At 43.4% G+C, this 25,350-nt stretch overlaps 1 protein-coding gene across 5 annotated transcripts in view; it reads left to right on the plus strand.

Annotated features, from left to right (window-relative positions):
• LOC128694359 (transmembrane protein 62) overlaps window positions 1-25,350 on the plus strand; it is a 374,754-nt gene that overhangs the window by 54,922 nt on the left and 294,482 nt on the right. For 4 of the 5 annotated variants that reach the window (XR_011393093.1, XM_070093497.1, XM_070093500.1 and 1 more), the window contains exon 1: window positions 9,493-9,700. The exons of the other annotated variant lie outside the window; for it this stretch is intronic. The gene's annotated coding sequence lies outside the window, so the exon portion shown is untranslated. Of the gene's footprint in view, window positions 1-9,492; window positions 9,701-25,350 lie in introns of those variants that run through there. 5 annotated transcript variants of the gene reach the window in all.

Genomic DNA, 25,350 nt, shown 5'->3' on the forward strand with positions numbered 1-25,350 from the left:
CGGGCCCCTGACACTTGTTGTATGGTCTCTTAACGTGCTAGTGACACCCCTGCTTTTCATTGGGGGGATGTTGCATCGTCTGCCAAGTCTTTTGCTTTCGTAGTGAGTGATTTTCGTGTGCAAGTTCGGTACTAGTCCCTCTAGGATTTTCCAGGTGTATATAATCATGTATCTCTCCCGCCTGCGTTCTAGGTAGTACAGGTTGAGGAACTTCAAGCGTTCCCAGTAATTTAGATGTTTAATCGCAGTTATGTGTGTCATGAAGGTTCTCTACATTTTCCAGGTCAGCAATTTCACCTGCCTTGAAAGGTGCTGTTAGTATGCAGCAATATTCCAGCCTAGATAGAATAAGCGACATGAAGAGTGTCATCATGGGCTTGGCATTCCTAGTTTTGAAGGTTTTCATTATCCATTCTGTCATATTTCTAGCAGATGTGATTGATACAATGTTATGGTCTTTGAAGGTGAGATCCTCTGACATGATCACTCCCAGGTCTTTTCCATTACTTTTTCGCTCTATTGTGTGGTTGGAATTTGTTTTATAATCCGATGTAGTTTTAATTTCCTCATGTTTTTCATATCGGAGTAATTGGAATTTCTCATCATTGAACTTCATTGTTTTCTGCAGCCCATTTAAAGATTTGGTTGATGTCCGCCTGGAGTCTTGCAGCGTCTTCACTGAGGACAGTGGCATGCAATTTCAAGTGTCATCTACAAAGGAAGGCACTGCGCTGTGGTTTATATCCCTGTCTATGTCAGTTATGAGGATGAGGAACAAGACAAGGGCGAGTACTGTGCCTTGTGGAACAGAGCTTTTCACCGTAGCTGCCTCAGACTTTATTTACTCTGTTGACTACTACTCTTTGTGTTCTGTTTGTGAGGAAATTATAGATCCATCTACATACTATTCCTGTTATTCTTTTATCACGCATTTTGTGTGCTATTACACCATGGTCACATTTGTCAAAGGCTTTTGCAAAGTCTGTGTATACTACATCTGCATTTTGTTTGTCATCTAGAGCATCCAGGACCTTGTCATAGTGGTCCAGTAGTTGGGACAGACCTCTAAACCCACGTTGCCCTGAGTTGTGTAACTGATGGGTATCTAGATGTTTGGCGATCTTGCTTCTTAGAACCTGTGGAAAATTAAATTTATCTGGATGAATCTCATTAGATACATACCAGTAAATGGTAACAAAGATAATTATTATTTATCAAAGTTACAGAGACAAGTAGGAATTTTTAGGACACCTAGGTCACAAAAAATGTTCCCCTTCGATACCTACCATAATCTCTCTCTCCACATGTTGCTCTAGACCTATATTAATTACAAATGAAATATACATCACCAGGAATTCTGGTAAAATTTAATAAAAATTTGTGGACTGTATATTAAAATTAATGATTACATATACACATTTACATAACAGAAGGAGAATTTATAATCATAACATTCACCAATTAGTCTGGAGATTATAGTGTCATGTACAGAAACCCACTCTCTACCTAAATTTATGATGATAATACTGGCCAGAATTACAAATATAATTTAGATAGCTTATCTGAGGTTCCTGGAGCTGTCTTGTCCATCTGCTGCTCAAATTATGCAGGACTGCACATCCAACAATTTCGGCTCCTATTTCAGAGGTTTAAACCCAATATAACCCCTAGAGCAACGAAAATTATGCACCTTACATTAACGTTCCTATTACATTAAAAAAACAATGGCATCTCCTCTTGCTCGTCAGCACAGGTGCAGAGCTTCCCTGTCGATTCTCTTATTTAAAATGCACTCAACAGAGCAATAGTAACGTATTAATCAGCAGCGGCATCGCTAGAGTTGGTGTCACCCGGGGCGGAATCTCTAGTGTCACCCGGGGCAGCATCTTTGGTGTCACTAGAGCTCCTGTCTCCCTCCAGGCCACTAACATTCAGTTCTCCATTATTACAGTTACTGTCTACCAGGACAGTATTTGTACTAGGGGCGATAGCACCAACTGGCCCAGACTTTTTGTTTCCCCATCTGTTATAGAATGCTGTCAGGTTGTCTATGAAGGCTGATTTGATGTTATCATCTTTTAATACCAAGGTCCTACATACACTAGAAGACAAAAAAAAATGCAGATGTAGTATACACAGACTTTGCAAAAGCCTTTGACAAGTATGACCATGGCGTAAAAGTGCACAAAATGCGTGCTGAAGGAATAACAGGAAAAGTTGGTAGATGGATCTATAATTTCTTGACAAATAGAACACAACGAGTCAAGTCTGAGGTGGCTACGGTGAAAAGCTCTTCCGCAAAGCACAGTACTCGCTCCCATCTTGTTCCTCATCTTCATATCTGACATAGACAGGGATGTAAGCCACAGCACCGTATCTTCCTTTGCAGATGACACCCGAATTTGCATGACAGTGTCTTCCATTGCAGACACTGCAAGGCTCCAGGCAGACATCAACCAAATCTTTCAAATGGCTGCAGAAAACAATATGAAGTTCAACGATGAGAATTTTCAATTACTCCGATATGGTAAACGTGAGGAAATTACAACTTCATCAGAGTATAAAGCAAATTCCAGCCACACAATAGAGCGAAAAACTAACGTCAAAGACTTGGGAGTGATCATGTAGGAGGATCTCACCTTCAAGAGCCATAACTTTGTATCAATCGCATCTGCTAGAAAAATGACAGGATGGATAATGAGTGCCTTCAAAACTAAGGATGCCAAGCCCATGATGACACTCTTCAGGTCGGCTGGAATGTTGCTGCACACTAACAGCACTTTTCAAGACAGGTGAAATTACTGACCTAGAAAATGCACAGAGAACCTTCACGGCATGCATTACTGATAACTGAGATAAAACACCTCAATTACTGGGAGCGCTTGAAGTTCCTGAACCTGTACTCCCTGGAATGCAGGCAGGAGAGATACATGATTATATACACCTGGAAAATCCTAGAGGGACTAGTACCGAACTTGCACACGAAAATCACTCCCTATAAAAGCAAAAGACTCGGCAGACGATACAGCATCCCCCCCCCCCAATGAAAAGCAGCGGTGTCACTAGCACGTTGAGAGACAAAACAATAAGAGGCAGGGGCCCAAGACTGTTCAATTGCCTCTCAGCATACATAAGGGGAATTACCAATAGACCCCTGGCTGTCTTCAAGCAGGCATTGGACAAGCACTCAAAGTCGGTACCTGAGGCTCGTACGTTGGATTGCGTGCAGCCAGCAGTAACAGCCTGGTTGATCAGGCCCTGATCCACCATGAGGCCTGGTCACAGACCGGGCTGCGGGTGCCTTGATCCCCGGAACTCTCTCCAGGTAAACTCCAGGTGATTTATTCCACAGTTCGATCTCATTTGGGCATACCCAAAAACACTATCCTGATTTAATTTCTATTGTAGATGATTCCTTAATATCTGCACAATGTGTGTGGGCCCATTTCCCACAGAAGTTACACGAAATCCATGCAGTAGCCCGTTTGTTTGGTTGGTTGTAGACTACACAGGATTTCATGATGTGATTTTATTGGTTTACTGTATATTCTACTAATATCCTCCTTAAAGTGTAGATCTAATTGTATTGTATCTTTTTGTATTTGTACGTGTATGTGCTTGGATAATCTTACTGCTCTAGTAGTTACTGTTTGGGTGTTTGATAAGGGCGTGTAAAACCCCTCAGCTTATTAATCCGGTCATAGAATACCTTATTTTTTCAACGAATCCATTTGGGTATTAAGGGCGCCTAGGAACTCTTTCAGATTTTGAATCCGATCGTGGTTCACTTATTTCCTGGACGAATCCGGTCAGTGAATCACTTATTTTACGAATCCGGTCGGTGATTTTGGACTAGCTCGTGAAAGCACTACTGGAATATTATTTAATAAAGTAATATGTGTTTAGATTGATACAGAAAGTATAACTTGCGTGTTGGAGAAACCGGTGACTTCTGGCAGCTCCTGTGTAAACGGAAAGCAGGTCCTAATGTTTTCTAACCTTACCGGGGGATCGATCCCTGGACCTCAGTGTGTGACCTGAGTGCACTGCCGATCGATCTTATTCGTGTCACCACATACCACAGACTTCTGTCAGACGTCAGATGTTCAACACACCTCCAGAGAATCTTCTGAGTCGTTCTGGCACTCGGGGTGCGGCCTGAGTACCAGGAATGGCTTACATGAAGTTGATAGTCACTGTGTCCTTGTCATAGGGCTGCCCCCGCCATAGGGCTGTAAGGAGTACTCAACCTGACACGAGGACGGATCACTGTGCCTTTGTCATAGGGCTGCTTCCGCCATAGGGCTGTAAACGGTACTGCACACTCCACACTCCGATTAATATATATATAAAGTTAATGGTTACAATTATAACCATGTTTTTTAGATTTCTTTCGGATTTTTAATCCCTTCAGGGTTAGCCACCCTGGATAACCCAAGAAAGGCAGTGAGTCATCGAGGACTGTTTCCATTGGGGTCCTCAATTTTGTCCCCCAGGATGCGACCCACATCGGTCGACTAACACCCAGGTACCTAATTGCTACTAGGTGAACAGGACAGTAGGTGTATGGAAAAGCGTCGAAATGTTTCTACCCCGCTGGGAATCGAACCCGGGCCCTTCGTGTGTGAAGCGAGAGCTTTGTCAGCCAGGCCATGGGATCACTAAAAGCTCCAGCTGTGGGTCATCATACGACTAAGGCACGCGTCAGGAAGCTAAAAGAGGTCAATATATCTGAAATGCGTAGGGAGACACTGGTCAGAGAAATAGCAAGCATCGAACTTAAGCTAAAGGAATCTTACAGGAGTCAGGAATCGCGGGAAGAACTAAAAGCCATAAATGAAATCGAAAGAAACCCAAAGTATTTCTTCTCCTATGCCAAATCAAAGTCGAGAACAACGTCCAGTATTGGGCCCCTACTTAAACAAGATGGGTCCTACACAGATGACAGCAAGGAAATGAGTGAGCTACTCAAGTCCCAATATGACTCAGTTTTTAGCAAGCCCCTAACCAGACTGAGAGTCGAAGATCAAAATGAATTTTTTATGAGAGAGCCACAGAATTTGGTTAACACAAGCCTATCCGATGTTATCCTGACGCCAAATGACTTCGAACAGGCGATAAATGACATGCCCATGCACTCTGCCCCAGGACCAGACTCATGGAACTCCGTGTTCATCAAGAACTGCAAAAAGCCCCTATCACGAGCCTTTTCCATCCTATGGAGAGGGAGCATGGACACGGGGGTCGTCCCACAGTTACTAAAAACAACAGACATAGCCCCACTCCACAAAAGGGGCAGTAAAGCAACAGCAAAGAACTACAGACCGATAGCACTAACATCCCATATCATAAAAATCTTTGAAAGGGTCCTAAGAAGCAAGATCACCACCCATCAAGAAACCCATCAGTTACACAACACAGGGCAATGTGGGTTTAGAACAGGTCGCTCCTGTCTGTCTCAACTATTGGATCACTACGACAAGGTCCTAGATGCACTAGAAGACAAAAAGAATGCAGATGTAATATATACAGACTTTGCAAAAGCCTTCGACAAGTGTGACCATGGCATAATAGCGCACAAAATGCCTGCTAAAGGAATAAAAGGAAAAGTCGGTCGATGGATCTATAATTTCCTCACTAACAGGACACAGAGAGTAGTCGTCAACAGAGTAAAGTCCGAGGCAGCTACGGTGAAAAGCTGTTCCACAAGGCACAGTACTCGCTCCCATCTTGTTCCTCATCCTCATATCCGACATAGACAAGGATGTCAGCCACAGCACCGTGTCTTCCTTTGCAGATGACACCCGAATCTGCATGACAGTGTCTTCCATTGCAGACACTGCAAGGCTCCAGGCGGACATCAACCAAATCTTTCAGTGGGCTGCAGAAAACAATATGAAGTTCAACGATGAGAAATTTCAATTACTCAGATATGGTAAACACGAGGAAATTAAATCTTCATCAGAGTACAAAACAAATTCTGGCCACAAAATAGAGCGAAACACCAACGTCAAAGACCTGGGAGTGATCATGTCGGAGGATCTCACCTTCAAGGACCATAACATTGTATCAATCGCATCTGCTAGAAAAATGACAGGATGGATAATGAGAACCTTCAAAACTAGGGAGGCCAAGCCCATGATGACACTCTTCAGGTCACTTGTTCTATCTAGGCTGGAATATTGCTGCACACTAACAGCACCTTTCAAGGCAGGTGAAATTGCTGACCTAGAAAATGTACAGAGAACCTTCACGGCGCGCATAACGGAGATAAAACACCTCAATTACTGGGAGCGCTTAAGGTTCCTAAACCTGTATTCCCTGGAACGCAGGCGGGAGAGATACACGATTATATACACCTGGAAAATCCTAGAGCGACTAGTACCGAACTTGCACACGAAAATCACTCCCTACGAAAGCAAAAGACTTGGCAGACGATGCAACATCCCCCCAATGAAAAGCAGGGGTGTCACTAGCACGTTAAGAGACCATACAATAAGTGTCAGGGGCCTGAGACTGTTCAACTGCCTCCCAGCATACATAAGGGGGATTACCAACAGACCCCTGGCAGTCTTCAAGCTGGCACTGGACAAGCACCTAAAGTCGGTTCCTGACCAGCCGGGCTGTGGCTCGTACGTTGGTTTGCGTGCAGTCAGCAGTAACAGCCTGGTTGATCAGGCTCTGATCCACCAGGAGGCCTGGTCACAGACCGGGCCGCGGGGGCGTTGGCCCCCGGAACTCTGTCCAGGTAAACTCCAGACACTCCTTCGTCAGCTCCTGACTAGTAAACCACGTGGTGGTTTACCAGCCCTGGTAAACCTACATTAATATGAACATGACGAGAAGACATGACCATTAGGAATCTTGAGAAATGTTTCACCTGCGCTTCAGGCTTTACCAGTCTATTGTAATAATGTTGGTAGAATTACCGTCAATATGTACAGTAAACTGACACAAGTGTAACTACTGTGACATTTTATTGCGGCAACGTTTCGCTCTCCAGGAGCTTTGTCAAGTCGTTACAAACAGTACATGGACACAGAGGGTATATATAGGCTTAGAGTGTATTACACCTTACTCTGAGCCTATATATACCCTCTGTGTCCATGTATTGTTTGTATTGGTTTGATAAAGCTCCTGGAGAGCGAAACGTTGCCACAATAAAATATCACATTAGTTGCACTTGTGTCCTTTTACTTTACCAGTCTTTTACACAAATATCAGCACTGGTTAGGTTAGGTAAGGTTCGTCAGGAAACAGGACAAATGTTTCCTGACGCGGGTCTTAGTCAGATGATGACCCGCCTTTGGAGCTTTTGGTCATCTGACCGAGGCCTTCCGCTGGCTTACCGGTCCACCCCTTTAAAAATTATGGTCATTTATAACCATTGTTATTTTATCAGCACTGGTGTACAACGAAAATAAAAGGCAACCCAGTGGACATAAGACACTTTGTCTGACAATGCTTGGGTTATCCTAGGTAATTTACACTATGTATTTATGTGCATATATGTCTAAACAAAGTTACTAAGTGAGGGGTTATTTGTGATTTCGTCCCAGCCACGGTACCTGGAGTTTACCTGCAGTTTACCTGGAGAGGTTTTCGGGGGGGTCAACGCCCCCGCGGCCCGGACTGAGACCAGGCCTCATGGTATTATGACTATTATTTTTTTGTTTTTGCATGAGACTGATGGTCGAAGATTAGCGAAAAGATTCACCAAATATTTCGGTTAGTATATAGAAAGGAAAATTGTTTATCGCGTCAGGTTATTGTATCTTACTATCATACTATGATAGTGTGGTAAACTGTGACAGACTAGTGTGTCAAGTTTTGCCACGAAAAATAGTTAAATTTGCTGTTAGATAGGATAAAAAACTACTGGAGATAAGTGGTGGAAGAGATTAGTTATTCAGGTATACATAAATAGTTACATAAATTATCATACATAGCAGCATATGTGTAGATTACTAAAGATAATCCCAAAAATCAGACAAGATGGTTACAATGATCCCTAACAGTGACTAAGTAGATAGATATATTATTTAGGCACAGGCACACATAAGTGCAGTTATTATACATAGTGTAAATTACCTAGGATAACCTCTCCCTCCCCAATAAAAGTCAAAGTGACGTATTTCCGTTAAGATAAGATAAGATAAGATTTCGTTCGGATTTTTAACCCCGGAAGGTTAGCCACCCAGGATAACCCAAGAAAGTCAGTGCGTCATCGAGGACTGTCTAACTTATTTCCATTGGGGTCCTTAATCTTGTCCCCCAGGATGCGACCCACACCAGTCGACTAACACCCAGGTACCTATTTGCTGCTAGGTGAACAGGACAACAGGTGTAAGGAAACGTGTCGAAATGTTTCCACCCGCCGGGAATCGAACCCGGACCCTCCGTGTGTGAAGCGGGAGCTTTAGCCACCTAGGATAACCTCCCCCCTCCCCAATAAAAGTCAAAGTGACGTATTTCCATTGGTTTGTTTGTTATTAGTTGTATGAGATTTCTGATTATTGTACTTTGTATATGCAGTTACTTTTAAATAGAGAATCTGAGTGTGAATCTCACATTAGCAGGTAATTTTACTTAGGTACAGGTCCACATCATTACAATATCATATATAGTAACTGTGATTCTTCTCTGCCAAAGTTACCTTTGTAACTTGTGATTTCATTACCTTTGTACCTTGTTCAGCTATCAAAACTTTGGAGTCCAGTCCCTGGACCTATTATGTACCTCTGTAATCTTTTGACTACCACCCACAGTATGGGTATGAGGTGCATAATAAACATATTAAACTAACTACCCAAACTTATTTAAGCCATATAGCATGAACTAATAGAATATTCAGTTATACTGTAATCATTGGTTTAGAAAGACACGTAAGCAAACACTATAACATATATATTAGAAAACGTTTCGTGATCAAGGTCCCAGGACCGAAACGTTTTCTAATATATATGTTATAGTGTTTGCTTACGTGTCTTTCTAAACCAACTTTTCGGTATTTATTACCAAGGTTTATACTAACTGTAATCATTGTAACTCGCTCAATGACCATATGTACAGTTATTATGCTGTTATTGCGTTATTTATCTTAAGTTAGTCTTAAGTTTGCCAGAAATGTTCTACATAAAAAAGGGGCTTTTGAAATGTACACCAAATTATTGTACTCCTTTGTACAAATATGCATCATGCTAAAATAAAAATTATTATTATTATTATTATTATTATTATTATTATTATTATTACGTGTAAATTATATATGATAACCCAAAAAAGTAACAGTGCCACTGGGGGGGTCTTGAATTTACTATTTTATTCTATGTTAAATCCACATAATTAACTATATATGAGTGCCAATAACTTCTGTATATCGTCAAGACTATTGTAATTTTTTCTTGTATGTTATGTACGGAATCCGTTAATATAAATTGACAAGTATTCTTTGACGGTACAACAACTGCTGCCGTGAGAGGTGTTGGGTGCCTGGCGTAGGAGGTGGAGAAGAAGAGGCAGGCGCAGGTAGTGACGTGACACTTTCACGTCTAGTGAGGTGTTGTGACATGTCTCATCGCCTGAGACACATTACAAAGGAACGACTTCATTTCTCATGCTTGAAAGCAGCTTGAAGTGTTCACCACAGCCAGGGTAGATGGTTCATTAACCCCCCTCCCCCCCCTGCTGGAGTTGTCAGGTTGGTTGATGGTGGTTGTTGTACTGTTGTGGTTAATGGTGGTTGTTGTGTGTACTGTTGTGGTTGATGGTGGTTGTTGTGTGTACTGTTGTGGTTGATGGTGGTTGTTGTACTGTTGTGGTTAATGGTGGTTGTTGTGTGTACTGTTGTGGTTGATGGTGGTTGTTGTACTGTTGTGGTTGATGGTGGTTGTTGTGTGTACTGTTGTGGTTGATGGTGGTTGTTGTACTGTTGTGGTTGATGGTGGTGGTTGTGTGTACTGTTGTGGTTGATGGTGGTTGTTGTACTGTTGTGTTTGATGGTGGTTGTGTGTACTGTTGTGGTTGATGGTGGTTGTGTGTACTGTTGTGGTTGATGATGGTTGTTGTACTGTTGTCGTTGTGTGTACTGTTGTGGTTGATGGTGGTTGTTGTGTGTACTGTTGTGGTTGATGGTGGTTGTGTGTGTACTGTTGTGGTTGATGGTGGTGGTTGTGTGTACTGTTGTGGTTGATGGTGGTTGTGTGTACTGTTGTGGTTGATGATGGTTGTTGTACTGTTGTCGTTGTGTGTACTGTTGTGGTTGATGGTGGTTGTTGTGTGTACTGTTGTGGTTGATGGTGGTTGTGTGTGTACTGTTGTGGTTGATGGTGGTGGTTGTGTGTACTGTTGTGGTTGATGGTGGTTGTGTGTACTGTTGTGGTTGATGGTGGTTGTGTGTACTGTTGTGGTTGATGGTGGTTGTTGTACTGTTGTGGTTAATGGTGGTTGTTGTGTGTACTGTTGTGGTTGATGGTGGTTGTGTGTACTGTTGTGGTTGATGGTGGTTGTGTGTACTGTTGTGGTTGATGGTGGTTGTGTGTACTGTTGTGGTTGATGGTGGTTGTTGTGTGTACTGTTGTGGTTGATGGTGGTTGTTGTACTGTTGTGGTTGATGGTGGTGGTTGTGTGTACTGTTGTGGTTGATGGTAGTTGTTGTGTGTACTGTTGTGGTTGATGGTGGTTGTTGTGTGTACTGTTGTGGTTGATGGTGGTTGTTGTGTGTACTGTTGTGGTTGATGGTGGTTGTTGTTTGTGCTGTTGTGGTTGATGGTTGTTGTGTGTAGTTGTGGTTGATGGTGGTTGTTGTACTGTTGTGGTTGATGGTGGTTGTTGTGTGTACTGTTGTGGTTGATGGTGGTTGTTGTGTGTACTGTTGTGGTTGATGGTGGTGGTTGTACTGTTGTGGTTGGTGGTTGTTGTGTGTACTGTTGTGGTTGATGGTGGTTGTTGTACTGTTGTGGTTGATGGTGGTTGTTGTGTGTACTGTTGTGGTTGATGGTTGTTGTTGTGTGTACTGTTGTGGTTGATGGTGGTTGTGTGTACTGTTGTGGTTGATGGTGGTTGTTGTACTGTTGTGGTTGTGTGTACTGTTGTGGTTGATGGTGGTTGTTGTGTGTACTGTTGTGGTTGATGGTGGTTGTTGTGTGTACTGTTGTGGTTGATGGTGGTTGTTGTACTGTTGTGGTTGTGTGTACTGTTGTGGTTGATGGTGGTTGTTGTGTGTACTGTTGTGGTTGATGGTTGTTGTGTGTACTGTTGTGGTTGATGGTGGTTGTTGTGTGTACTGTTGTGGTTGATGGTGGTTGTTGTGTGTACTGTTGTGGTTGATGGTGGTTGTGTGTGTACTGTTGGGGTTGATGGTGGTTGTGTGTGTGCTGTTGTGGTTGATAGTGGTTGTGTGTAGTTGTGGTTGTTGTGTGTACTGTTGTGGTTGATGGTGGTTGTTGTGTGTACTGTTGTGGTTGATGGTGGTTGTTGTGTGTACTGTTGTGGTTGATGGTTGTTTGTACTGTTGTGGTTGATGGTGGTTGTTTGTACTGTTGTGGTTGAAGGTGGTTGTTGTTTGTACTGTTGTGGTTGATGGTGGTTGTTGTACTGTTGTGGTTGATGGTGGTTGTTGTACTTTTGTGGTTGATGGTGGTTGTACTGTTGTGGTTGATGGTGGTTGTGTGTACAGTTGTGGTTGATGGTGGTTGTGTGTACTGTTGTGGTTGATGGTGGTTGTTGTGTGTAGTTGTTTTTGATGGTGGTTGTTGTACTGTTGTGGTTGATGGTTGTTGTGTGTACTGTTGTGGTTGATGGTGGTTGTTGTATTGTTGTGGTTGATGGTGGTTGTTGTGTGTACTGTTGTGGTTGATGGTGGTTGTTGTGTGTACTGTTGTGGTTGATGGTGGTTGTTGTGTGTACTGTTGTGGTTGATGGTGGTTGTTGTGTGTACTGTTGTGGTTGATGGTGGTTGTGTGTACTGTTGTGGTTGATGGTGGTTGTGTGTACTGTTGTGGTTGTGTGTACTGTTGTGGTTGTGTGTATTGTTGTGGTTGATGGTGGTTGTTGTGTACTGTTGTGGTTGATGGTGGTTGTTGTGTGTACTGTTGTGGTTGATGGTGGTTGTTGTGTGTACTGTTGTGGTTGATGGTGGTTGTGTGTACTGTTGTGGTTGTTGTGTGTACTGTTGTGGTTGGTGGTTGTTGTGTGTACTGTTGTGGTTGATGGTGGTTGTGTGTACTGTTGTGGTTGATGGTGGTTGTTGTGTACTGTTGTGGTTGATGGTGGTTGTTGTGTGTACTGTTGTGGTTGATGGTGGTTGTGTGTACTGTTGTGGTTGATGGTGGTTGTTGTGTGTACTGTTGTGATTGATGGTGGTGGTTGTGTATACTGTTGTGGTTGTGTGTACTGTTGTGGTTGATGGTGGTTGTGTGTACTGTTGTGGTTGTTGTGTGTACTGTTGTGGCTGTGTACTGTTGTGGTTGATGGTGGTTCTGTGTACTGTTGTGGTTGTTGTGTGTACTGTTGTGGTTGTGTGTACTGTTGTGGTTGATGGTGGTTGTGTGTACTGTTGTGGTTGTGTGTACTGTTGTGGTTGTGAACTGTTGTGGTTGATGGTGGTTGTGTGTACTGTTGTGGTTGATGGTGGTTGTGTATACTGTTGTGGTTGATGGTGGTTATGTGTACTGTTGTGGTTGTGTGTACTGTTGTGGTTGTGTGTACTGTTGTGGTTGTTGGTGGTTGTTGTTTGTACTGTTGTGGTTGATGGTGGTTGTTTGTACTGTTGTGGTTGATGGTGGTTATTGTTTGTACTGTTGTGGTTGATGGTTGTTGCGTGTACTGTTGTGGTTGATGGTGGTTGTTATGTGTACTGTTGTGGTTGTGTGTACTGTTGTGGTTGTTGCGTGTACTGTTGTGGTTGATGGTGGTTGTTGTTTGTACTGTTTTGGTTGATGGTGGTTGTGTGTACTGTTGTGGATGATGGTGGGTGTTGTGTGTACTGTTGTGGTTGTTGTGTGTACTGTTGTGGTTGATGGTGGTTGTTTTGTGTACTGTTGTGGTTGATGGTGGTTGTGTATACTGTTGTGGTTGATGGTGGTTATGTGTACTGTTGTGGTTGTTATGTGTACTGTTGTGGTTGATGGTGGTTGTGTGTACTGTTATGGTTGATGGTGGTTGTTGTGTGTACTGTTGTGGTTGATGGTGGTTGTGTGTACTGTTGTGGTTGATGGTTGTTGTACTATTGTGGTTGATGGTGGTTGTGTGTACTGTTGTGGTTGATGGTGGTTGTGTGTACTGTTGTGGTTGATGGTTGTTGTACTGTTGTGGTTGATGGTGGTTGTGTACTGTTGTGGTTGATGGTGGTGGTTGTGTGTACTGTTATGGTTGATGGTTGTTGTGTGTACTGTTGTGGTTGATGGTGGTTGTGTGTACTTTTGTGGTTGATGGTGGTTGCTGTGTGTACTGTTGTGGTTGATGGTGGTTGTTGTGTGTACTGTTGTGGTTGATGGTGGTTGTGTACTGTTGTGGTTGATGGTGGTTAGGTGTACTGTTGTGGTTGATGGTGGTTGTTGTGTGTACTGTTGTGGTTGATGGTGATTGTTGTGTGTACTGCTTTGGTTGATGGTGGTTGTGTGTACTTTTGTGGTTGATGGTGGTTATGTGTACTGTTGTGGTTGTGTGTACTGTTGTAGTTGATGGTGGTTATGTGTACTGTTGTGGTTGTTGGTGGTTGTTGTGCGTACTGTTGTGGTTGATGGTGGTTATGTGTACTGTTGTGGTTGATGGTGGTTGTTGTACTGTTGTGGTTGATGGCTGTGTTTACTGTTGTGGTTGATGGTTGTTGTGTGTACTGTTGTGGTTGATGGCTGTGTACTGTTGTGATTGATGGTGGTTGTTGTGTGTAATATTTTGGTTGTTGCATGTACTGTTGTGGTTGATGGTGGTTGTGTGTACTGTTGTGGTTGATGGTGGTTGTTGTGTGTACTGTTGTGGTTGATGGTGGTTGTTGTGTGTACTGTTGTGGTTGATGGTGGTTGTTGTGTACTGTTGTGGTTGTGTGTACTGTTGTGGTTGATGGTGGTTGTGTGTACTGTTGTGGTTGATGGTTGTGTACTGTTGTGGTTGATGGTGGTTGTGTGTACTGTTGTGGTTGATGGTGGTTGTTGTGTGTACTGTTGTGGTTGATGGTGGTTGTTGTTTGTACTGTTGTGGTTGATGGTTGTGTACTGTTGTGGTTGATGGTGGTTGTGTGTACTGTTGTGGTTGATGGTGGTTGTTGTTTGTACTGTTGTGGTTGATGGTGGTTGTGTGTACTGTTGTGGTTGATGGTTGTGGTTGTGTGTACTGTTGTGGTTGATGGTGGTTGTTGTGTGTACTGTTGTGGTTGTTGTGTGAACTGTTGTGGTTGATGGTGGTTGTTGTGTGTACTGTTGTGGTTGTGTGTACTGTTGTGGTTGATGGTTGTGTGTACTGTTGTGGTTGTTGTGTGTACTGTTGTGGTTGTGTACTGTTGTGGTTGATGGTGGTTCTCTGTACTGTTGTGGTTGTTGTGTGTACTGATGTGGTTGTGTGTACTGTTGTGGTTGATGGTTGTGTGTACTGTTGTGGTTGTTGTGTGTACTGTTGTGGTTGTGAACTGTTGTGGTTGATGGTGGTTGTTGTGTGTACTGTTGTGGTTGATGGTGGTTGTGTATACTGTTGTGGTTGATGGTGGTTATGTGTACTGTTGTGGTTGTGTGTACTGTTGTGGTTGTGTGTACTGTTGTGGTTGATGGTGGTTGTTTGTACTGTTCTGGTTGATGGTGGTTGTTTGTACTGTTGTGGTTGATGGTGGTTATTGTTTGTACTGTTGTGGTTGATGGTGGTTGTTGCATGTACTGTTGTGGTTGATAGTGGTTGTGTGTGCTGTTGTGGTTGTGTGTACTGTTGTGGTTGTTGCGTGTACTGTTGTGGTTGATGGTGGTTGTTTGTACTGTTTTGCTTGATGGTGGTTGTTGTGTGTACTGTTGTGGTTGATGGTGGGTGTTCTGTGTACTGTTGTGGTTGTGTACTGTTGTGGTTGATGGTGGTTGTTGTGTGTACTGTTGTGGTTGATGGTTGTTGTGTATACTGTTATGGTTGATGGTGGTTGTTGTGTGTACTGTTGTGGTTGATGGTGGTTGTGTGTACTGTTGTGGTTGATGGTGGTTGTGTGTACTGTTGTGGTTGATGGTTGTTGTACTGTTGTGGTTGATGGTGGTTATGTGTACTGTTGTGGTTGATGGTGGTTGTGTGTACTGTTATGGTTGATGGTGGTTGTGTGTACTGTTATGGTTGATGGTGGTTGTGTGTACTGTTGTGGTTGATGGTGGTTGTGTGTACTGTTGTGGTTGATGGTTGTTGTACTGTTGTGGTTGATGGTTGTTGTGTGTACTGTTGTGGTTGATGGTTGTTGTGTTTACTCTTGTGGTTGATGATGGTTGTTGTGTGTAGTGTTGTGGTTGATGGTGGTTATGTGTACTGTTGTGGTTGATGGTGGTTGTTGTTTGTACTGTTGTGGTTGATGGTGGTTGTTGTTTGTACTGTTGTGGTTGATGGTGGTTGTTTGTACTGTTGTGGTTGATGGTGGTTGTTGCGTGTACTGTTGTGGTTGATAGTGGTTATGTGTACTGTTGTGGTTGTGTGTACTGTTGTGGTTGTTGCGTGTACTGTTGTGGTTGATGGTGGTTGTTGTTTGTACTGTTTTGGTTGATGGTGGTTGTTGTGTGTACTGTTGTGGTTGATGGTGGGTGTTGTGTGTACTGTTGTGGTTGTGTGTACTGTTGTGGTTGATGGTGGTTGTTGTGTGTACTGTTGTGGTTGATGGTGGTTGTTGTGTATACTGTTGTGGTTGATGGTGGTTATGTGTACTGTTGTGGTTGATGGTGGTTATGTGTACTGTTGTGGTTGATGGTGGTTGTGTGTAATGTTATGGTTGATGGTTGTTGTGTGTACTGTTGTGGTTGATGGTGGTTGTGTGTACTGATGTGGTTGATGGTGGTTGTTACGTGTACTGTTGTGGTTGTTGGGCATACGTGTGTTGTGGTTGATGGTTGTGGTTGTGTTTACGAGGGTTGTGGTTAATGGTGGTGTGGTTAGATTGTGGTAGTAAATGGTGAGTGATGTTTGGGTTTGTTGTATGCTTACGTGGCGTGTTGTGGTAGTAAGTGTTTGGTTTGTATTGTGCTTACGTAGTGTGGTTGAGAAGTGATAACCTAGCTTATATTATCACGAATGCATTATATTTTGTTTTCTAGGGTGTGTGCGTGTATACTCGCCTAATTGTTTTTGCACGGGTCGAGACTCAGCTCCTGGCTCCGCCTCTTCACTGAGTGCTACTAGGTCCTCTCTCTCCCTGGTCTATGAGTTTTATCATACCTCATCATAAAGCTATGTATGGTTCCTGCCTCCACTACCTCACTTGCTAGGCTATTCCACTTCCTGACTACTCTGACTGAAGAAATACTTCCTAACATCCCTTTGTCTCATCTGAGTCTTCAACTTTCAATTGTGACCCCTTGTTTCTGTGTCCCCTCTCTGGAACAAACTGTCTCTGTCCACCTTGTGTATTCCACACAGCATTTTGTATGTTGTTATCATGTCTCCCCTAACCCTCCTGTCCTCCAGTGTCGTCAGGCTGATTTCCCATAACCTCTCTTTGTAGGACAGTCCCCTTAGCTCGGGAACTAACCTTGTCGCAAACCTTTACACTTATTCTAATTTCTTGACATGCTAGATCGAGTGTGGGTTCCAAACAGGTGCTGCATACTCCAGTATGGGCCTGACGTACACAATGTACAGTGCCTGGAATGATTCCTTACTAAAGTATCGGAACGCTGTTCCCAGGTTTGCCAGGCGTCCATATGCTGCAGCAGTTATCTGGTTGATGTGTTTCCGGAGACATGCTCGGTGTTATACTCACCCCAAGATCTTTCTCCTTGAGCGAGGTTTGTAGTCTTTGGCGATGAGAAATTTCAATTACTCAGATATGGTAAACACGAGGAAATTAAATCTTCATCAGAGTACAAAACAAATTCTGGCCACAAAATAGAGCGAAACACCAACGTCAAAGACCTGGGAGTGATCATGTCGGAGGATCTCACCTTCAAGGACCATAACATTGTATCAATCGCAAAAGCTAGAAAAAGGACAGGATGGATAATGAGAACCTTCAAAACTAGGGAGGCCAAGCCCATGATGACACTCTTCAGGTCACCTGTTCTATCTAGGCTGGAATATTGCTGCACACTAACAGCACCTTTCAAGGCAGGTGAAATTGCTGACCTAGAAAATGTACAAAGAACCTTCACGGCGCGCATAACGGAGATAAAACACCTCAATTACTGGGAGCGCTTGAGGTTCCTGAACCTGTATTCCCTGGAACGCAGGCGGGAGAGATACATGATTATATACACCTGGAAAATCCTAGAGGGACTAGTACCGAACTTGCACACGAAAATCACTCACTACGAAAGCAAAAGACTTGGCAGACGATGCAACATCCCCCCAATGAAAAGCAGGGGTGTCACTAGCACGTTAAGAGACCATACAATAAGTGTCAGGGGCCCGAGACTGTTCCACTGCCTCCCAGCATACATAAGGGGGATTACCAACAGACCCCTGGCAGTCTTCAAGCTGGCACTGGACAAGCACCTAAAGTCGGTTCCTGACCAGCCGGGCTGTGGCTCATACGTTGGTTTGCGTGCAGCCAGCAGCAACAGCCTGGTTGATCAGGCTCTGATCCACCAGGAGGCCTGGTCACAGACCGGGCCGCGGGGGCGTTGACCCCCGGAACTCTCTCCAGGTAAACTCCAGGTACTCCGTCAGCTGTGTTCTTTGCCCTATCCTGATCTTCATGACTTTGCATTTGGCAGGGTTAAATTCGAGAAGGTAGTTGCTGGATCAGGTGTCCAGCCTGTCGAGGTCTCTTTGAAGTCCTACCTGATCCTCATCTGATTTAATTCTCCTCATTAACTTCACATCATCTGCGAACAGGGACACTTCTGGGTCCGTGTGTGCACGTGTGTGCACGTGTGTGCACGTGTGTGTGTGTGTGTGTGTGTGTGTGTGTGTGTGTGTGTGTGTGTGTGTGTGTGTGTGTGTGTATACTCGCCTAATTGTACCCGCCTAATTGTGGTTGCAGGGGTCGAGACTCAGCTCCTGGCCCCGCCTCTTCACTGACCACTACTGGGTGTGTGTGTGTGTGTGTGTGTGTGTGTGTGTGTGTGTGTGTGTGTGTGTGTGTGTGTGTGTGTGTGTGTGTGTGTGTGTGTAGGTGTAGTTGGAGGTGGATATTGATTAGTGAATGAATGAATGAAATGTATGCAAATAAGAAGGAACACTGCAGCAGGCCTACTGGTCCATGCAAGGCAGGTACAAGTCACCTACCGGCTTAAGCCACAGACCCAGCCTAGTCAGGTCCGGGTCACATCCACCCATGGAAGGAGCACGGGATCAGACCTATTAGCACAAGCTAGTCCTGGAGTTTACCTGGAGAGAGTTCTGGGGGTCAACGTCCACGCGGCCCGGTCTGTGACCAGGCCTCCTGGTGGATCAGAGCCTGATCAACCAGGCTGTTACTGCTGGCTGCACGCCAACGTATGAGCCACAGCCCGGCTGGTCAGGTACCGACTTTAGGTGCTTGTCCAGTGCCAGCTTGAGGACTGCCAGGGGTCTGTTGGTAATCCCCCTTATGTATGCTGGGAGGCAGTTGAACAGTCTCGGGCCCCTGACACTTATTGTATGGTCTCTTAACGTGCTAGTGACACCCCTGCTTTTCATTGGGGGGATGTTGCATCGTCTGCCAAATCTTTTGCTTTCGTTGTGAGTGATTTTTGTGTGCAAGTTCAGTACTAGTCCCTCTAGGATTTTCCAGGTGCATATAATCATGTATCTCTCCCGCCTGCATTCCAGGGAATACAGGTTCAGGAACTTCAAGCGCTCCCAGTAATTGAGGTGTTTTATCTCCGTTATGCATGCCGTGAAGGTTCTCTGTACATTTTCTAGGTCAGCAATTTCACCTGCCTTGAAAGGTGCTGTTAATGTGCAGCAATATTCCAGCCTAGATAGAACAAGTGACCTGAAGAGTGTCATCATCGGCTTGGCATCCCTAGTTTTGAAGGTTCTCATTATCCATCTTTTCATTTTTCTAGCAGATGCGATTGATACAATGTTATAGCCCTTGAAGGTAAGATCCTCCGACATGATCACTCCCAGGTCTTTGACATTGGTGTTTCGCTCTATTTTGTGGCCAGAATTTGTTTTGTACTCTGATGAAGATTTAATTTCCTCGTGTTTACAATATCTGAGTAATTGAAATTTCTCATCGTTGAACTTCATATTGTTTTCTGCAGCCCACTAAAAGATTTGGTTGATGTCTGCCTGGAACCTTGCAGTGTCTGCAATGGAAGACACTGTCATGCAGATTCGGGTGTCATCTGCAAAGGAAGACACGGTGCTGTGGCTGACATCCTTGTCTGTCAGATATGAAGATGAGAAACAAGATGGGAGCGAGTACTGTGCCTTGTGGAACAGAGCTTTTCACTGTAGCTGCCTCAGACTTTACTCTGTTGACTACTACTATTTGTGTTCTGTTTGTGAGGAAATTATAGATCCATCTATCAATTTTACCTGTTATTCCTTTAGCACGCATTTTGTAAGCTATTACACCATGGCCACACTTGTCGAAGGCTTTTGCAAAGTCTGTATATATTACATCTGCATTCTTTTTGTCTTCTAGTGCATCTAGGACCTTGTCGTACTGATCCAATAGTTGAGACAGACAGGAGCAACCTGTTCTAAACCCATGTTGCCCTGGGTTGTGTAATTTATGGGTTTCTAGATGGGTGGCGATCTTGCTTTTTAGGACCCTTTCAAAGATTTTTATGATATGGGATGTAGTGCTATCGGTCTGTAGTTCTTTGCTATTGCTTTACTGCCCCCTTTGTGGAGTGGGGCTATGTCTGTTGTTTTTAGTAACTGTGGGACGACCCCCGTGTCCATGCTCCCTCTCCATAGGATGGTAAAAGCTCATGATAGGGGCTTCTTGCAGTTCTTGATGAACACGGAGTTCCATGAGTGTGGCCCTGGGGCAGAGTGCATGGGCATGTCATTTATCGCCTGTTAGAAGTTATTTGGCGTCAGGATAACATCAGATAGGCTTGTGTTAACCAAATTCTGTGGCTCTCTCATTAAAAATTCATTTTGATCTTCGACTCTCAGTCTGGCTAGGGGCTTGCTAAAAACTGAGTCATATTGGGACTTGAGTAGCTCACTCATTTCCTTGCTGTCATATGTGTAGGACCCAGCTTGTTAATTAGGGGCCCAATACTGGACGTTGTTCTCGACTTTGATTTGGCATAGGAAAAGAAATACTTTGGGTTTCTTTCGATTTCATTTATGGCTTTTAGTTCTTCCCGCGATTCCTGACTCCTACAAGATTCCTTTAGCTTAAGTTCGATGTTTGCTATTTCTCTGACCAGTAACTCCCTACGCATTTCAGATATATTGGCCTCTTTTAGCCACTCTGTTATTCTTTTTCGTCGCCTGTAAAGGGAGCGCCCGTCTTTCTATTTTACATCTACTCCTCCTTTTTCTTAGAGAAATAAGGCTTGTGCATACATCGAGTGCCACTGAGTTAATCTGTTCTAGGCATAAGTTGGGGTCTGTGTTGCTTATATCGGTTAGGACTTGGTTTACTTGGTCCCACTTTATGTTTTTGTTATTGAAGTTGAATTTGGTGAATGCTCCCTCGTGACTAATCTCATTATGTCGGTCTGGGGCTCCACGCATACATGTCTGAACCTCGATTATGTTGTGATCTGAGTGTGTTTTTGATATGGTGACATTTCTTATCAGATCATCATTGTTAGTGAAGATGAGGTCTAGTGTATTCTCCAGTCTAGTAGGCTCTATTATTTGCTGGTTTAAATTGAATTTTGTGCAGAGATTTAAAAGCTCGTGTGTGCGAGTTCTCGTCAGAGCTGCCTCCTGGTGTTATCACTGCAACAACATTATTTGCTATATTCCTCCATTTTAGGTGCCTTAAGTTGAAATCCCCCAGGAGCAAGATGTTGGGGGCAGGAGCTGGCAGATTTTCCAGACAGTGGTCAATTTTTAACAGCTGTTCCTGGAATTGCTGGGACGTTGCATCCGGAGGCTTGTAGACTACCACAATGACTAGGTTTTGGTTCTCGATCTTTACTGCAAAAACTTGCACTACGTCATTTGAGGCATTAAGCAGTTCTGTGCAAACAAGTGACTCTGCGATGTACAGGCCAACCCCCCCCCCCCTCCTTTTGCCTGTTCACTCTCTCGCATCTGTATAGGTTGTAACCTGGGATCCATATTTCGTTGTAAAAGTGATCCTTTGTGGGTCTCTGTGAAAGCCGTGAACATTGCATTTGCCTCTGCAAGCAGTCCACGGGTGAAAGGTATTTTGTTGTTTGTTGCTGGCTTTAGACCCTGTATATTTGCAAAGAAGAATGTCATTGGACTGGTGGTATTGTTGGTACTGGGGGGGGATTTTTTTTCCGGCATTAGTATCTGTATCTGTTGGTTTGGAGTGGAGGCCATCGACTGTGGTTCCACTCCAGGAATGACTGGATTTGGTGTACGATTTCTGCCATTTCCTGCCAGTTTTTTTTCCTTCCTGGCACTAAAAAACCTCTCCCTCTTGAGTGGCTGTGGCTACCCAGGTTTTCCCATGGCCTGGATGTTTTGTATCTTTTTGTCCCCTTTAGATGGTGTGCCTGGCAATTTAAGTTATAGCACAGTCTTTCCTGTACTGAAGAGGGACACATTTCAGGGTGAAAAAGCTTACAGGAAGGGAGTTTGCATTTTCCTGTTGTCATATGGGCACGGCATTTTCTGGGGTGGTCATAGTTGCACATCCCATCTGTTTTTCCAAATTTCCCATGCCTGCAGATACCAAGTGCATAGTATGTGCACAGGCTTGGTTTCCGTTTGCTTTGGGTTTTTGTGACTGTATTCCCTGTTGGTGCATGTTTACCTGTCTTATTCCTATCCTCACTAGCACTAACAGTGGAGCTCTCACCAGTTGTTTTTGGTAATATATCCTCACTATTGCTAGTGGAGTCCTCTTGTTTGCTATTTCCTGTGGTATTACTAGTTTGTAATATTGGTTTTATCTTGTCCTTGACTACACTTTGTTTCCCCACTACAGCTCCTGTCTCCTATGAGGTCATTTGTATGCATTCCCTCCTGCGTATATTTCCTGACTACCTGGACAAAATCTCCAGCTTCACCATTACTGTCTCCCAGGACAGCACCTCCAGCTTCACCATTACTGTCTACCAAGACAGCACTATCAGCCCCACATTTACTGACTACCAGGGCAGCACCTCCAGCCTTTCAGTTTCTTACTACATGGCCAGCACCAAGGGGGTGATACCATCCAGCGCAGACTTTTTATTTTCCCATCTGTTATAAAATGCCTCCAGGTTTTCTGTGAAGGCTGCTTTGATGTTATCCTCTTTTAATACCATTGTGATTTTAGTCCACAGATTTATCTCATTTGGGCATACCCAAAAACACTTCCCTGATTTAATACTGCTTGTAGACAGTTCTTGGATATCTGCACAAGGGGCGTGACACCAATTTTCACAAAAATGACAATTTATCCATGTGGAAGCCCGTTTGTTTGATTGACTTCAGACTACACAGAGCTTCATAATGTGATTTGAATGGTTGATTTACTGTAATTCTACTTGTAACCTCTTGAATACTCTATTAATAACCTCCTTAAAGTGAAGCTCTAGCTATTTGTATTTCTATTTCTAACAGTACTTGTATATTAATACAGCTTACCGGAGTACGTTTGTTTTATATTTATTGTTTGTGTTTGATAAGGGCGCTTACAACTCCGTCTGTTTACAGTATGCTTTATTGTCCAACGAATCCGTTTGAAACCGGTCAAGGGTTCGGACCAGTCAAGGGTTCGGACCAGTCAAGGGTTCGGACCAGTCAAGGGTTCGGACCAGTCAAGGGTTCGGACCAGTCAAGGGTTCGGACCAGTCAAGGGTTCGGACCAGTCAAGGGTTCGGACCAGTCAAGGGTTCGGACCAGTCAAGGGTTCGGACCAGTCAAGGGTTCGGACCAGTCAAGGGTTCGGACCAGTCAAGGGTTTGGACCAGTCAAGGGTTTGGACCAGTCAAGGGTTCGGACCAGTCAAGGGTTCGGAACCAGTCGGATCTGATAAGGGTCACTTATATAAAACATACCGGCCGGTGATTTGGGCTAACACATGAAGGATCTACTGGAAATTATCTAACCGAGTAATATGTGATTTGATTGATACAAAAGTATAACTTGTGTGTTGAAGAACCGGTGATTGCTGGCAGCTCCTACAATGACGAACGGTTGAGCCTCAACCCTTGTTTATCGATCACTATATCTAGCTTTTCTAGGTTTTTTCCGTCTCCACCACAACAAATGCTATATTATCACTATAGTTGACTGGTGGAATTTTTGGAGGAAAGATGCTTTTTCTGTAGTAATATTTGCTTCTCGTTGTGTATATTGCGACCGCTGGTAACTACAGGTTATATGAATTTCACTGTATACGTCTGGTATTTCAAGAAAAGAGAAAGAAACTAATGAAAGTCACTCCACTCCACTAAGTACCATTATATTACTGGTTAGTTGCTACTACAACACTGTATTCTCCTATTCACTGGTATCACTAGATTATATGCGAGGTACACTAGCAGGCCAGGAAGATTATTAAAACAGCTGACCTGTGTGGTAAGTTTCTGGCGACTTCTGGCACCTGCCTCTTTAGGCTTATCACTTCAGTTACAAATTCACCTGTTTTAAATGACACTTTAGCATTTATTTTCTATATACAGTGGACCCCCGGTTTACGATCAGCTCCCAATGTGACCAATTATGTAAGTGTATTTATGTAAGTGCGTTTGTATGTGTATGTTTGGGGGTCTGAAATGGACTAATCTAATTCACAATATTCCTTATGGGAACAAATTCTGTCAGTACTGGCACCTGAACATACTTCTGGAATGAAATATCGTAAACCGGGGGTCCACTGTACTAGGGTGCCACTGTAGCATACACTATACACTATGTATACACAATATTTTCAGGGAGACTTTCTTTCCTCTGACAAAGAAAAGTTCTAACTCTCACCCACTTGTGTATTTATCTAACCAATTTTTAAAACTACCCAACGTTTTGGCTTCTATGGGTTTTAGCTTCTATGACTGTACTCGGGAGTTTGATCCACTCATCCACAACTTATTACTAGACCAGTGCTTTCCTATATCCTTCCTGAATCTGAATTTTTCCAACTTGAAACCATTGATGCGAATCCTGTCTTGGCCACATATTTTTAGGATGTTATTTACATCCCCTTTATTTATTCCTGTTTTCCATTTATACACCTCGATCATATCCCCCCTAATTCTATTCCATTCCAGAGAGTGCAGATTCAGGGCCCTCAGTCTGTCCTCATAGGGAAGATTTCTGATACATGGGATCAACTTTGTCATCCTCATTTGTATGTTTCCCAGTGTATTTATATCCATTCTGTAATATATTACCAGAACTGTGCAGTATATTCTAAATGAGGCCTAACCAAAGATATATAGAGTTGAAGAACAACCTGAGGACTTCTGTTATTTATGCTTCATGGTATGAAGCTAAGGATTCTGTTTGCTTTATTTTGAACATTTATGCAATGTTGTTTTGGGCTCAGATTACTGCTAACCAGAACTTTTAAATCCTTTTTGCAATCAGTAATATTAAGATCTACATTAGTTTATGTCGCATGGTTATTTTTCTGTCCAACGTTTAGAACTTTGCATTTGTCTATATTAAACTGCACCTGCCACTTCTCTAACCACTGCATCAGTCTATTCAAATCTTTGTGGAGTGCTCTAATGTTCTCATTAGAATGAATTGGATGGCCTATTTTGGTGTCATCAGCAAACTTACTTATGTTGCTATTCATTCCCTCATCTATGTCATTTATGTAAATTGTTGTGAACAACAAAGGGCCCAACACAGACCCTTGTGGAACACTGCTTGTGATGCTTCCCCACTCTGATTTCTCCCCATTGATGCAAACTCTCTGCTGCCTATTTGTCAACCATGCCTCTACTTGGGAAAATATTTCTCCTATTCCGTGTGCTTTAATTTTCCTCAATAGCCTCTTATTATGAACACGGGTAATAAATGGCCTGTGAGATCTGGTCATAATGGGAATTGGAATAAACAAACTCAGCAGTAGACTGTAATATATATTTGCCTTCACTCACTATATACAGGTATGTGTACTGTGTACAATATGTACAGATAGAATAATGAGTG

Source organism: Cherax quadricarinatus, chromosome 43 (assembly GCF_038502225.1).
Source record: "Cherax quadricarinatus isolate ZL_2023a chromosome 43, ASM3850222v1, whole genome shotgun sequence".
Taxonomy (NCBI): domain Eukaryota; kingdom Metazoa; phylum Arthropoda; class Malacostraca; order Decapoda; family Parastacidae; genus Cherax; species Cherax quadricarinatus.